The 13,167-nt window shown below is 39.6% G+C and overlaps 1 protein-coding gene and 1 long non-coding RNA gene across 12 annotated transcripts in view; one reads left to right on the top strand and one right to left on the bottom strand.

Moving 5' to 3' along the window:
- GHR (growth hormone receptor) overlaps positions 1-13,167 on the top strand; it is a 313,209-nt gene that overhangs the window by 229,566 nt on the left and 70,476 nt on the right. The window lies entirely within an intron of this gene.
- The window catches only part of LOC147350285 (uncharacterized), a 171,460-nt gene continuing 165,055 nt past the window's right edge, over positions 6,763-13,167 (bottom strand). For both annotated transcript variants that reach the window (XR_015148699.1, XR_015148700.1), the window contains exon 3: positions 6,763-7,236. This is a non-coding gene — a long non-coding RNA (uncharacterized LOC147350285). The remainder of the gene's footprint in view (positions 7,237-13,167) is intronic.

Below are 13,167 nucleotides of genomic sequence, written 5' to 3' on the forward strand. Positions count from 1 at the left end.
AAGTGTTAGTTTAGATCTCATGGCATTTGAGTTTAGCATCCTCTCCACAACACTAACACTGATGAGAATCATTTCCCAAATCTGAGAGCAGCAAACGCATTTTCTCTTCTGCCATTTTTCTTTCTCCTAGGAAAAAGCAGACAAAAAGGTCCTACAAAAGTATTAGAGGTGTTTGTTCTAAACCAGTAGTGATTGTACAGATTCTATTATTGGTTGCAATTGATGTCCCAAGCTGTGCCATGAGGACTTCGGAGGTCAGGGAGCTGGAGAACATGAGTTGTTATGTGTGTATGCACCTGGCATACTGCTGACATGCTGTGGACTCTGATTTATCTGTCAATGGCGATATTGACATCTATCTCAGAGGATCATTTTGAGAAGCAGATAGGTACATAGGAAAATTCCTGGCACAAAGTAGGCATGGAATAAAAATTAGATATTTTATTATTTTTACTCTTGCTGCTGCTGCTACTATGACTATTGCCCTTAAGCATCCCATCTACCTCCTCACCTCAGTCACCAGAGCTTTTCTTGTATTTATACTTTCTAGGAGGATAAGAAGGATGCTGAATCTAGTAGAATATATCTCATATTGAGTAGTATATTTTTAATTAATTTTTATTAGAGTGTAGTTGATTTACAATGTTGTGTCAATTTCTGCTGTACAGCAAAGTGAATCAGTCATATGTATACATATATCCACTCTTATTTGGATTCTGTAGCTCAGTTGGTAAAGAATCTGCCTGCAGTGCAGGAGACCCAGGTTTGATCCCTGGGTCAGGAAGATCCCCTGGGGAAGGAAATGGCAACCCACTCTAGTACTCTTCCCTGGGAAATCCCATGGACAGAGGAGCCTGGCAGGCTACAGTCCATAGGATCGCAAGAGTCAGACACGACTGTGCGACTAACTTTCTTTCTTTTCTTTTGATTCTATTCCCATATAGGTCACTACAGAGTACTGAGTAGAGTTCCCTGTACTATAGGGGACTCTAGTTATTCTTTATTTATCCCTTCTACCCCCACTTTCCCCTTAGTAATCTTAAGTTTGTTTTCTACATCTGTAAGTCTATTTCTGTTTTTTGTAAATATCTTCATTTATACCATTTTTTTTAGATTCTACATATAAGTAGTATCATATCATATTTGCCTTTCTCTGACTTCACTCAGTATGATAATCTCTACATCCATCCATATCACTGCAAAGGGCCTTACTTTGTTCTTTTTGTGGCTGAGTAACACTCCATTGTTTGTATATACCACATCTTCTATATCCATTCCTCCATTGATGGACATTCATGTTGCTTCCACATCCTGGCTATTGTAAATAGTGCTGCTATGAATACTGAAAGTGAAAAGAGAAAGGGGCTTCCCTGGTGGCTCAGATGGCAAAGAATCTGCCTGCAGTGCAGGAGACCAGGATTCAATCCCTGGGTCAGGAAGATCCCCTGGAGGAGGGAATGACTACCCACTCCAGTATTCTTGCCAGGAGAATCCCATGGACAGAGAAGCCTGGTGGGCTACAGTCCATGGGGTCACAAAGAGTTGGACACGACTAGGTATATGAATCTTTTCAACTTATGGTTTTCTCCAAATATATGCCCAGGAGTGGGACTGCTGCATCCATATGGTAGCTCTATTTCAAGTAGTATATTTTTTAAGGTAATAAAATTCTCACAGACTCCAGAGAATGCCCGTTGGAGAAAAAATTATTTAAAAAATAAATTTTAATATTAGAAATGTGCCTTTTCATTGTCACTTATCTTTACAAAAAAAAGAACAAAACTTCATATCCCAGAAGACCCTCATCTGAGAAGCCCTGCTTTCTTCATGTTCTTCTGTAAGCACTTCAACCTGGACTATAAGTCAGTTCAGTTCAGTCACTTAGTCATGTCCAGCTGTTTGCAACTGCATGGACTAAAGCATGCCAGGCTTCGCTGTCCATCACTAACTCCTGGAGCTTGCTCAAACTCATGTCCATCAAGTCAGTGATGCCATCCAACCACCTCATCCTCTGTCGTCCCCTTCTCCTGCCTTCAGTCTTTCCCAGCATCAGGGTCTTTTCCCAGGAGTCAATTCTTCCCGTCAGGTGGCCAAAGTATTGGAGTTTCAGCTTCAGCATCCGTCCTTTCAATGAATATTCAGGACTGATCTCCTTTAGGATGGACTAGTTGGATCTCCTTGCAGTCCAAGGGACTCTCAAGAGTCTTCTCCAACACCACAGTTCAAAAGCATCAATTCTTCAGTGCTCAGCTTTCTTTATAGTCCAACTGTCACATCCATACATGACTACTGGAAAAACCATAGCTTTGACTAGACAGACTATAGGTCAGGCTGGCCCTTTAGAGCTGGGAGACCATGGGGCACTTACTGAGAGGAAGGGACTGAGGGGCTTGCCAGACTTCAGAGGATGAGATGTGGGCACCAGGTGAGAAAGACGGACACCCCAACAAGGAGGTGGTGGGCAAGAGGACAGAGCAGCCTGGAAGCTGACTTCCTTGCTTCACTGTCTTGCCTCAGGATTGCCCCGGGGCAGGATTAGATCAAATGTTTACCACATTACTTGGCACCCTGTAGGAGGTTGTTTCCTTTTCTTCCTCTTTCCCCTGAAAAAGACTGTCCTTAGTTCTAGAAGCCATGAAGCTGTCCAGACAGTGAAAAGATATGTGATTACAACAAATTTTTTCTACTTTTCCAAAGGGCAACTTTACCCCCAACTGAACTAAACTCAGGCCTAAGCTTCTTTCTTTGAGCTTTTAGAACATTTACTGCCTGGATGAGTCATTTGGTAATAATCAAGTACTGTTTTATTGCTAGGATTCTTTTATATGTATACATTTATAAGTCCCTGGAGTCCCTGACTTAAAATTTAGTTTTGCTTCAGAAGTTCAGCTATAAGGAGGCTCCCCAAATCGAGTTTAACAGCAGCAACAAATAATATATTAACTAATGGTTAAGTACCCAGTCTAGCCTCTGACAGCCTGTTTGAACTGGGTAGCAGGTGAACTGTGGCTGGCTCCAAGAGCTAAATCAGGACCTCTGTGGTTTATAAGGAGAAGGAATATCTCCTTCACCATCTTATCCACGATCATCACACTTCACCCTTCCTGGCTGAAGAACCAGCTGGGGTAAAAATTTTGAAATTTTTCTTTGGTACCTTCTCCCAAAGTTAGTTTTTGACTGGATAATCTTGGATAAACCATGAGCAAATAACCTCCTAGGGTCTAGTCAGCCTCTGTATGAGAAGCTGTCAAACCAGAAAACCAGAAGAGCATACATCAGCTCTTTCCTGACTGGCAAACTTCTCCTTGTGGAGGTATTTTTAAGAGCAGGTGCCTTATTTATGAATCATCAGCTCTGGACAGGACTGGAGAGACATCTCTGACTCCTTTGGAGAAATCAAAGACTGAGAGGGCAGACCAGATCCAGAGAGCCAGGGAAGCTAAGCACTAAAATGAGAACAGTTGGGAAAAGAAAGGTGTTTTCAGATGAATAGAAGCTGGAGATAAAAGGAGCAGCCTTCTTGGGCAGCTGAGAAAAAGAAGGCAACTGAGTCTAGAAGGATTATAAGTGAACTAGAAGGGTTTGAAGTCATAGGAGACCAGGGTTTCTCAAGTTACCGAAAGAAAGAAAGCTCCACCTTATTCAGGCTGCAGAATGAGACTCCCTTCCAGTGAGATCTGCTTGGTTAATTGGATGATCAAGTGCTGATCTTCGTCTCCTCCCTTTGAACCTACTGATGAGTAGTCCTCTTTCTACTCACGCAGCCTTGACCATCATCACCATCTATAAAAACTACTTCCAGTGTACTACCTAAGGGATGACCTGATAGCATTTCATTTCAAGTCTGAAAAACAGACTTGGGGGTAAAGAGCAGAAAGTTTTATTGGTCCACTGGAGTCACAGCAAGAGCCTAAATTCCATTGCTGTGGTTCAGTTGCTAAGTCATTTACAACTCTTTGCAACCCCATGAACTGAAGCATGCCAGGCTTCCCTGTCCTTCACTATCTCCCGGAACTTGCTCAAACTCATGTCCATTGAGTCTGTGATGCCATCCAACCATCTCATCCCCTGTTGCCCTCTTCTCCTGCCCTCAATCTTTCCCAGCATCAAGGCCTTTTCCAATGAGTCAGCTCATCACATCAGGTGACTAAATCCAACAGGATGTCAATATAAGCAGGTCAACCCCCAGGGTCCTAAAGTGGTGGTTCTTGATGCATATATGTCCATCAGAATCAGCTGTGGACATTTTCAGTAAGTATGAATGCCATCTACCACAGATCTCCTGAGTCAATCTCCATTGATTCAGGCATATTGTATTTATTTCCTGAAACAGCTGTGTAACAAATTACCTAATCCTAGGAGCTTAAAACAACAACATTTAATCTGTCACGTTTATGGAAGCCAGAGTCAAAATCAAGGTGACGTCAATGTTGATTCCTTCTGGACTCTCTGAGAATTTATTCCTTCTTCTAGCTTCATCTCCTAGTGATTGTTGGTGTTTCTTGGTTTGTAGATTTATTACTTCAGTCCCTACCTCTATCTTCACATGGTCTTCTCCCTGTGTCTCTATGTCTGGTCTTCTTTTGTCTTATAAGGACACCCATCATTTCCATCTAGAGCCCTAACCCAGGATAACCTTATCTTGAAATCCTTACCTTAATTACATCTGCAAAGACCTATTTTGCAACTAAGGGCACATTCAGATTCTTTTTCAGATTCTCTTTTATTATAGGTTATTACAAGATAGTGAACATAGTTCTATGTGCTATACAGTAGGTCCTTGTTGCTTATCTATTTTATATGAAGTAGCATTAGGTGGTGCTTTTTTTTTTTAATTTCCTCCACTAATATTCTTTACACACCCTTGCAAAGAACTCTGGCCTTAACTGTTTAGCCTACCATGTTTCCAGTGCTTGGGAAATGCTGGAACATGCAAAGTTAAACAGGGTTCTTCATTACAAAACCACTCAGAGTCTCTAATCTGTCTGTTTGGGCACATTGTGAATATCCAAAAGAAATAAAAGAACCACAGCACTTCCTGAAAATAGTTGGCCAGGGAACTTCTTTTCAAAGCATTACCTACTGCTACCCCAGTGGCCACTAGTGTTCAAAGGAGCACGGTTGCTAGTGACTGACACCTCTGCAGCTGTGCTCAATGCTGTGGGCATGGTGTGGGTCTAGCGATCAAACATGTAGATCTTGGATCAAATATGTAGATTGTGGGTGTCTGTACCTACCCTTCCCTGAGTATGTATGAATCCCTCACTAAATACCCACAGGGCAATTATCCTCCAATTTAAAAAAAAATACATATTTTTTAATTTTTTTAACTTAAAAAAGAAAAAACCCACAGGGGTTTGCCTTGAGAATTTGTATATATACATGGATTTTTAGATATCATCTGGCCTCAATGCTTGCTTCCAGCCATTTTTATAGAGGGAGCCTGGTAAAATAGTAGGGTGATAGAGAGGAAAAAGGGAGAATGGAAAGAGGAAAGTTAGCCAAGATTACACAGTGAGCTTTTTATCTGAAAACAGCTCAGAATAACTGAAAAAAGATGAAATGACTTCATCCTTTCTATTCCTATCATTACAGTCCCCTAAAAATTGCATCAAAACATGAATCATCAGTAAGTTCATAATGAAACTTTTTAAAAAATGGTCACCTTTGAAAGTTACTAGGGTATTTACTCATTGTTATAAAAACTGATACATTAGGAAAATAAGAAATTACCTTGAATTTTTATATGAATTGCATTTCAAGGTGAAGGAAAGTTGTTTTCTTTTGGTTGTTATTGTTCCTCATTTAGACATACTTAGCTAATAAATGCAGCTAAAATGGCAGATTAGAGAAATCACCAGTTTAGAAGCCCTAATGACATAATGATTTGGAGAAGGAAATGGCAACCCACTCCACTATTCTTGCCTGGGAAATCCCATGGACAGAAGAGCCTGGTGGGCTACAAGAGTTGGGTCACAAGAGTTGGACACAATTTAATGACTAAACCACCACCACCAATGACATATGATTTGGGCAAGATCATCAGTAAATGATAAAAATTGCTATATTCTAGATTAATCAGGCTGACAACATTTCAAACATAGATAAGTCTTGTCATCATATGATATAATATGTCCCTGATACAGGAGTTCACAGCTACCCATGATGGATTCTTTCCATTAGAGATAAACTCAATAAGCCTCTGGGTCTTACTGCCAGTTTATAGAAAATAGCAGAATAAGAGGGATATCTTAAATGACTCATTAAGAATGCATAAACCCTAAAGAAAATTATCTTCAACCAAAACAATGATGTAACAAAAAACTGAGAAGTATTATGGATTTGGACATACTTGAGACATTGCATGGGCCTAGTTTGTATCCTGATTCAAACAAATGGCCAAAAGACATTTTTTGAGATATTTTTGGAAATCTGAGCACAAAGTGTGTATTAGATGATACTGAGGAGTCATTATTAATTTGCTAGGTATAATATTAGATTATTTTTTAATGAGAGAGTCCTTAGCTTTTAAAGATACATATGTATGTAGCTATAGGTGAAAGCAGATGATTAAAAACAAAGGCAGAGAATGTACAAAACAGGATAGGTCAAATGCTGACAATTGTTTAAGCTGGGTGAGGACCATAGTAAAATCACGATTTCTATTTTTATGTATTTGCAAATTCCATAATAAAAATGGAGCAATCCCTCATGAAGAGATACCCATCCCCACCCCCAAGTAGAGATAATTCACAACCCCAGTGGAAACTATGAATTAGCTTTACTGGTGACCAGAATTCGATGAAAAGGCATTTATATGGAAAAGGCACTTATATGAACATATTAGTTTAGAAAATTGCTATGGGAAAACCAGAAAATACTGAGTTCTAGCTAACTAGACATGAATTGTGTTGAAGTGTGTGGTCCTAAATGGTTCATATTGAAAAATGATACTCTGTTTTCAAGTGGCAAGGAAAATGACTTGTCTAGAATTTAAGATTGTGGCTCTAGGATGTATTTGAGCTCAATTTGGACTGAAATTTTCATTGCTGCTGTCATCTACCATGATGAATTTGCTTGTGCAACTTCTGCTAGAGGTTCAATGTTGATGCAAGCAATTTCCTAGAGCTGAAGTCAAATTACAGTGACCATTGCTGTGTCCCTAGAGAGATTCCAAGATGGCGTGGCCATGGAGTATTTACATTCTTTCCCGTTTGAATTAGCCTCTTGCCACTCCTAAAAGAAGAAAAAGAAAAGAAAAATAACCAACAGGCTTTTGATTAAATCACAAACCAAAAAGTGAGGACAGAAAATAGAACCAGTTAGTTGCAATTTTCTAAATGCAGTCTATTATTTCTACCTTCAAGATATTTGTTCTTGAAGGTCCAGCTTTAAGGCTTGACATTTACAAGCCTGAAGTACATATTTGAAAAATGGCCACCCCTGCCCTTGTCCATGCCACTCAACCTGCCTCCTCTCTACTTCTTCCCTGCTGTCCTATGTCAGGGGCTTAGAGGTTGAGAGCTCTGAAGATAGCATAGTCATTCAAGCCCATATAAATAGGAGGAAATCTAAATGAAAACCAAAAATAATGGAATTTCATTTCAAAGACTGTTCAGTCCCCTTCGTGTTGTTGCCTGATTTCTAAGCGGCTTAGGCTCAGCTGTTGGATGTATCAGAACCAAGGAAAGGAATTATTTATAACACAGGCATCTGCTTGTTGGCCTGAAAGCTACAAAAATCAGTTCATAATTTAGCTGTTCTAAAAAGAAAAGGAAACCCCATACATTTGAGAAATAATTCCTAAAACAGAACCATGAACCACATACCTACACATATACATCTGCCCATCAAGCGATCCTTTATGGTTTCCCACAATGCTGTCTTCTACTCCTGCTGTACTTAAGGTTCCATGGAGCAAGAAAAGTCAAAGAAAGTCAAGATTTTATGAAACATTTTCAACCACAGGCTTTGGGCAAGCCAGTTAGAGGAGATGAAATACTGGAAATGAAGTGGCCATCTCTACCTCATCAATGTCGGAGAGCAATGGGTGTTCTCTCTTAGCTGATTACAAATGAACCCCAGAACATCTAACACCAGACTGTTCCAATCATCCCTTTCTTTGCCAGGTTGGGTCCATGCCCATATGTCAAGAAAATGGTGCTTCCAATCTATGGTGGACTAGCATTTTTTCATGCAAGCTAATATGGGTGAGCCTATGTCACCCACAGTAAAAATAAAAGCTTTCTGATACCTGCACACCAGTGTTCATAGCAGCACTGTTTACAGTAGCCAATACATGGAAGCAACCTAAGTGTCCATCAACAGATGAAAAAAGATGATATGGTGTATATATACACAGTGGGCTATTCCTCAGCTCTGAAAAAGAATGAAATATTTCCATTCACAACATGTGTGAACCTAGAGATTATCACACTAAATGAAATTCAGACAAAGAATCTGAAAAGATGTAGAATCTGAAAAAATAATACAAGTGAAATTATTTACAAAACAGAAACAGCCTCACAGATATATAAAACAAATCTGTGGTTACCAAAGGGGAAAGGGGAGTGGAGGGATAATTAGGAGTATGGGATTAACAGATACACCACTATGTATAAAATAAGCAATAGGGATTTACTGTATAGCATAAGGAACTATATTCTATAATAGCTTATAATGTAAAATAACCTGAAAAAGAATATATGTATGTGTGTATACATGTATATGTATAACCAATTACTTTGCTACACTCCTGAAGCTAGCACAATTTTGTAAATCAACTATAAAACTTTTTACTCACTCAAGTAAATAAGCAAAAGACAGATCTAAAATTCACTGGAATTGAGTTCCAAGAAAACAGTGATTTCTGCTTCGTCTCTTGCGGTGCACTTGGCATCTAGAACTAGCCTATAGTGGATACGAATGATATATCCATTCATTCATTCATCCATAAAGGAACAAATGGTTGCAGGTTCCACAGGGAACTTCCCTGTGCTTAGATGAGTCGTCATCCTATAGGCTTGGAGCCACAGTGTCAGTCCTGCAAACTGACTTGATGGAGTGGGGTTGTCCTGCACCAGGCAGATCAACTGAGAGCCTCCCAAGACCCCACAGTGGCCGCCCGCATGCTAGTTTGCATTCCCTTGTCCTTCCTAGATTTTCAAATGAGGAGTCATTGTGGTAACCAGACTAGAAATCATGTTCCCCATACTTTCTCATATTGAGGTTTGGGAGCTTTATCTTTTTTTTGGTGTCTGAAGTTGTTGTTCAGAGAAGCATATTAAACCATGACTCTTTCCATTACCACGCATTTCTGTTACCAACAGAGGAGGTAAATGAATCACTTAAAATGAAACAATTCCATCCTCTTTAGTACACTATAAACATAGCCTTAGCTTTGAGTGTAATTATAGTATGTGGGTGATGCTGCTGAGAAAATGGTATAATTATATCATTATGGTTGAGAACTGTCTGAGTAGAAAACACTGAGCTTCACTGTGCAAAGTTTCAGATGGGATTATGGTCCTTTTTCAATATGAATAAGACTAATTAGCCAACTGCCACTGAGCACTTTGTAGTATTATATTAATAGTGTAATAAAATCAAGAGCCAAAGTAAAAATAAAAGGAAAATCTAATTTTCATATGTTCCCAGGAGTTTTACATGCAAGTATTACGTGCAAGTATAACGAAGAGCAAAGAAGCTCACCAACTGGAAGGAAGCAGAGATAAAATCACAGGAAACTAGCTTAGAAAAACCAGCACTCACGCTTGCCTTTCCTTCTTCGCTCCTGGCTAAAGGGTTTTACATTAGGCACATCAAGTACCCAAAGTGGTATTTCCTTGAATATAGCTTTTGGAGTTTTTACTTCAAAATTTTGAGATGAGTTTTATTTCCCTATGGCTTTTCTTTCCCCAAAAAGTCAGACACAACTCGACAACTGAACAACACAACAACATAGTGTATACATAGAATATATTTTATATGTTCTGTATGTTACATATTCTATACTGTGATACAGTATATAATAGTAATATTATTATTATTGCTATTTTTAATGAAGAGAAATAAAAATGCTACTGCTACTGCTAAGTCGCTTCAGTCGTGTCCGACTCTGTGCGACCCCATAGACGGTAGCCCACCAGGCTGCCCCGTCCCTGGGATTCTCCAGGCAAGAACACTGGAGTGGGTTGCCATTTCCTTCTCCAATGCATGAAAGTGAAAAGTGGAAGTGAAGTCGCTCAGTTGTGTCCGACCCTCAGCGACCCCATGGACTGCAGCCCTCCAGGCTGCTCCGTCCATGGGATTTTCCAGGCAAGAGTACTGGAGTGGGGTGCCATTGCCTTCTAGTAGTAGAAAAAAATAGAAATACTTCCTGTACCTGAGTGGCAGCTCTATGATTTGGGTTGTTTCGGACTTTGCCTCAACAAACTTAGGACAACCTGGAATGCCTTTAGCACTTAAGTCCTGTCTCTTAAACCTGACTGATATTTCTTGTTCTTGGAATCAGTAATGATAATCTTTTCTGAGAGGTTCAAAGAGCACAAGTGATTTTCCTAAAAATTCCCTCAAATAAGAGAGGTACCTGAAAAGTGAACCCTGAAAGGAGCAGTCTTTGAGAAGCTCACCTGAGCACTTAGGCTCTGAATCAGTCAGTCAGTCAGTCGTGGCTGGCACTCTGACCCTGCTACTTCCTAGCTGTGGGATTCTGGACAAATCACTTAACCTGTGAGCCTTATGCTGCTGATCAGTAAACAAGGTTAAATGCTACCTGCCTCGTATGCATGCATAAAAATTTCCACAAACGTTAGTTTCCTTTCTTTTTGTATCCAGCTCTGAAAATATGTGGTGTAGGAAGTCGTTAACATTTCATTAACACAGGGGGATAGTATATAAATACACCAAATGCAAGATCTGAGGTCCTTGAGAGTATTTTTTTAAAGGGGCACTAATTTGGAATGTTATCAATGAAATAAGGAATATTTGTAAAATAATAGAATTAATTTAAAAATAAACAAAATACTTTAATGAATTTGGGGAAAATGAACTGAAGATAAAGATTCAGAAAAAGAGGAAATTATCAAAGCAGTGAGATTCAGGGCATATGATATTTTCAAAGTAATAGAAGCCATAAAAACCCATTAAAGAGAAGACAAAGCCAAACAGGCTGGTTCACTTTGAAGGGCTTTTGAAAACAGACATCTGGAAAATTATGGTCTACTCCCTGGGCCTTATTTCCCACCCTGGAAAAGCAAACTCCTCTTGCACAAAAAGAACAGCCAGGAGATGAAATGATTTATCAGAACTGGTAAAAATAATTAAATCCAAAAAGCGTGATCCTGGGCATGTAGTAGAGATGATTTTCACAGAGATTTGAAAATAAAGCAGCTCACTACAAGGATTTGGTTTGACTGCTCTAAACCAGTGTGACAGGTTGAGAAATGGAGAATGTTCTGAAAATCCTGTTTACTTTGATGGTGAGCCAGCCAGCCAGGGGGGATACCGGAGTCCTTTTCTTTAAGAAATGTAGGGTTCAGGAGGAAGAAAAAACTAGAAAGGTAAGTTTCAACCTTCAACCTAGTGTATTGAGAATATGTGGGTAAAGAATCCACCTGCAGTGCAGGAGACAGGGTTCAATCCCTGGGTTGGGAAGATGCCCTGGAGGAGGGCATGCCAACCCACTCCGGTATTCTTGCCTGGAGAATCCCATGGACAGAGAAGCCTGCCAAGTTACAGTCCATAGGGTTGCAAAGAGTTGGACACAACTGAAGCAACTTCGCATGCACGCATGCACTGAGCCTCCATTAAGAGCATAAAACTATCCTAAATGGCCTAGGGAGTGAATGGTTACGGGGCCAGGGGTTGGAAAGAGAGGAGATATGAAGCCTTAAACCTGAAGCCTTACAATTTATTTGAGGACTTTTTGTCCCCATTTTCCTTACACCATGATGTCACTCAAAGTCATATAAGAGGCCATATAAATTTACTGGAGATGATATTACAGAGAACAATAGTGACACTGAAATACTTCCATTATATTCACTACCCCGGTTATCTGCAGTTGCCTGGGGACATTGCAAGCATGGACAGGAAAATCCAGTACCAGGCAGTTCCAGATAATGAAATTATTTGCTCCCAAAACTTTCACAGTATTGCTAAATTAGATTGGTTCAGACTAAAATGTAATAGGACTGATTTGCTTATGTGACTCATGAATTAATTTAAAGATAATTCCTTTAGAAGAAAGTAACAACCTCATTGGGATTTATTTAAAGCTTCCCAAGGTACTCACTTTTAAAGATAATGTTATTTAAATATATGAATGCCTGCATAATTATTAAAATGATGTTTTATTACTTTGTAATCACATCAATTGCTAATAGTTGAAATACAATGTATGATATTAGTGAATCTGATGATAATATACAGTATATGGAAGTCTTTCTTTCTGAAGTGTGCCATATATTGCTGTCATTGTAATTGTCCTCTTGAGACCCTGAACCAAATGCCCCAAATAAGTGTATAAAAGTGAGTCGTATCCGACTCTTAGCAACCCCACAGACTGTAGCCCACCAGTCTCCTTTGTCCATGGAATTCTCTAGGTAAGAATACTGAAGTTGGTAGCCATTCCTTTCTCCAGAGGATGCTTCCAACCCAGAGATCAAACCTGGGTCTTGGGCATTACAGGAGGACTCTTTACCATCTGAGTCACCAGAGAAGCCCCAAATAAGTGTGTAACATAGCCTTTATCCTGACCATGTTTCCAAGTACTGTAAATTTGTGAGTACAAGCAGCCACTGCCAGTTTACAACCATTAACTCCATTAACTCCAAGGTGATTTTAAATGGAATGTAGTGGACTTCTTTGGAATGTAGTGGACTTAGTATCTAACCTGCTCCATAGGGACTTTGCTGAAAGTGGAGTTGTCAAATAGGGGAAAGAGATCAAGCAAATAGGATTTTCCTTATTTCACCATTCTAGCAATCCTGCATGGGTAGTAAGGACCCTTTGAGTTGTTCCCAGTGAATTTGAGGTTCCTACCTTGTCACAAAAGAATTTGGAGATGAAGTGATAATAAGAAGTGGATTTATTTAGAGAGAAACATACTCCACAGACAGAGTGTGGGCCATTCAGAAGGTGAGAGAGCCTTGAAATATGGCATGG

Source organism: Bos grunniens, chromosome 20 (genome assembly GCF_055505025.1).
Source record: "Bos grunniens cultivar Pamir isolate PY7600 chromosome 20, Bosgru_T2T1.0, whole genome shotgun sequence".
In the NCBI taxonomy this organism is placed as follows: domain Eukaryota; kingdom Metazoa; phylum Chordata; class Mammalia; order Artiodactyla; family Bovidae; genus Bos; species Bos grunniens.